Source organism: Trachurus trachurus (genome assembly GCF_905171665.1).
Source record: "Trachurus trachurus genome assembly, chromosome: 18".
NCBI lineage: Eukaryota > Metazoa > Chordata > Actinopteri > Carangiformes > Carangidae > Trachurus > Trachurus trachurus.
In genome coordinates this window covers 15,930,229-15,932,534 of record NC_139909.1, presented here as the reverse complement: position 1 = coordinate 15,932,534, position 2,306 = coordinate 15,930,229, and the positions used below count along the sequence as shown (strand labels likewise).

Here is a 2,306-nt window from a genome sequence, read left to right as displayed (position 1 = left end):
TCTAGTGCAACAGGATTTCTGAGGCTCTGCTGGAAGCGAGTCTCATACTTGGCGATGGCCCCGCTTGATTTAATGAAGTTGACTAATTCTGTTGGGAGCTTGACTTTCTTCTCTTTTATGTTTTTCACCATTTCGTCGAGTTTGGTCGCTGCTGACTGTACCCCATCATCAGGCCCCTCCATGATGATCACGTTATTGCCGATGAGGAATTTGACTTCTGGGTAGTGTGCCCGCATTTCTTGATTGAACTCCTCTTCTATCAGTTTGAACTGCTTCGTCATGATCGACAGTTCCTTCCGGGATGTCACACTCTTTTCCAGGATTGCAATTTTTGCCTTCACAGCCTTAGTTTCTCCCACAACCACAGAGTAACCAATCTCTGAGTACACTTTGATATCATCAGTCTCAAAGGATCGGTCTTGCTGAAGCATTTTGATTTGTTTAGGTTCAAGCACATGGTAGGAGAGGTAGTCCTCAGTGAGGTTGATGAAGACCCGATCTACATTCATCTCCCAGTCCTCTGCAGCACTAAAAGCTCCTCCTTGTCCCTTCTCAATATCCCCTTGAACCACTGCTTCTTCTTCATCAAAATTTAATTCAAGTTTGCAGCCAATCCAAGAGAGCTGTTTATGCAGTAGTTTATTTACTTTAATGTTGTCTCTTAGGTAATACAGGAGGTAAATGTCCATCTTGAAAATTTTCTCAAGGGTTTTTGTGTTTGTTTTTGTAGATGTCTAAAAAAAAAAACAATGTAAAACACAACCATGAGTTTACATCAGTAAATCGGATTAAAATTAAAGCTGTAAAGGATAAGCCATTGTAATGTCACAACAGTCACAATGTTTGGGTTAAGGTGAAAAATTATCAGATGTTGACGCATCGTAGAAATCCCCACAAACCAGTCTGACCAGATCATTTGGCCGGGATGTTTGTTCCAGAACTGTGAAGGTACCATCCAACGTTTCTATAGCATGATATTAGCTCACCTGTGTCGATGGCTGATCTGGGGAGCTGGTACGACTGACTGTCAGCTGCAGCTCTCCACTAGGAAGGGAGATTGTGTGAAACTTCCTCTGCAAAACCCTTTCCTGCTCTGTAATAAACAGCCACGTACAAAGTACAAAGTCAAACAAAAGACGACATGAAGTGTTATTTGACATAGAACTATAAACACAAAGTTTTTCCTTACCATCTTTTTCTTTGAAGCAGATTTTATAAATGTTGCCTCCAGTTTTTTCTATTATTCCACATTCACCTCCCCCTGAGTCTCGTTTTTTCTGAAAGTGTCTTCTGGCCTTTTCCAGCTCTCTGACAGTCAGATCTCTCGCCTCAAAGAACAGTGGATACTGATATTCGTCCATTTTCCAGGCAAATCTGAACTTGACTTTGTAGCAGACTGTGCAACTTCTGTCTGAAACTCTGCTTAGTGAACCGTGTGTCTGAAGTGCCTTTGCTTTCACTTTCACTTACTGTAAATGCTCCTTCCTCTCAGCAAATACACACCCACTGACTGACCTGAATACTTCTGGGCATTTCCTTGTTTCTCCTGTTGTACTGATACTGTTGTTGTTGATACTCTGACCAGTGATACCAAAATGTAATAATGATAACACTGATTGTGGTTTTACCCCAGGTTTTACCACACATGTGGATAATTATTCTACCAGTAAAAAAGCATCAAACACCTATCAAGTTTCAAACATTTGATCCACTAACCTGTTTGTGATTCAACCTTCACCTCAACCAACACTAACCCATTAATAAATATAAACAAAACACAATCACATGTGAAGTTCTTGTGTAAACCTGGCTTCCTGTTGCATTCCCTCATCGACCCACTAGATGTCATACTTAGACAACCTCAGACCTAACCCCTAACCCCAACAACCCAATCAGATTTTCGATGTGTAGTCTTTCCGTTTTCTTGCATCACGTTTACTCTGTGCTGTTTAGTAATATGATGTGAAGCAATTTCTCACACAACTTCTGAAATACAGTCACTTGGTGAACTATTATTGACTGCCCTCATGTCACCCTTAATGAATAAATAACAAGCTTTAGTCACTAAGTTTTGTTAAGTATCATGGATCATTGTCTCTCCCGACATTGTTTAATAGTTGGCAGCTGGCAGGCCTGAACCACTGTTTGCAGAACTTGCAATAACAATAATTGGAATCATTTCTGATAAAACAGCCAAATGCAAGGCTGTATTCACAGAATATCAACCCAGGACACTTAAACTTTCTTGCTGTTTCATTGATAGAACATCTAGATATGTCTTCAGTAAACATGGAAATGTAGTATTA

The 2,306-nt window shown here is 40.2% G+C and overlaps 1 long non-coding RNA gene across 1 annotated transcript; it reads right to left on the bottom strand.

Annotated features, from left to right (window-relative positions):
* Positions 1–243: 243 nt before the first annotated feature.
* LOC311001627 lies at positions 244–1,434 on the bottom strand. Its single transcript, XR_014596188.1, has 3 exons — positions 1,190–1,434; positions 987–1,093; positions 244–734 (listed from the first exon to the last, which is right to left on the bottom strand). It is a non-coding gene; the product is annotated as an uncharacterized lncRNA (long non-coding RNA).
* Positions 1,435–2,306: the final 872 nt, after the last annotated feature.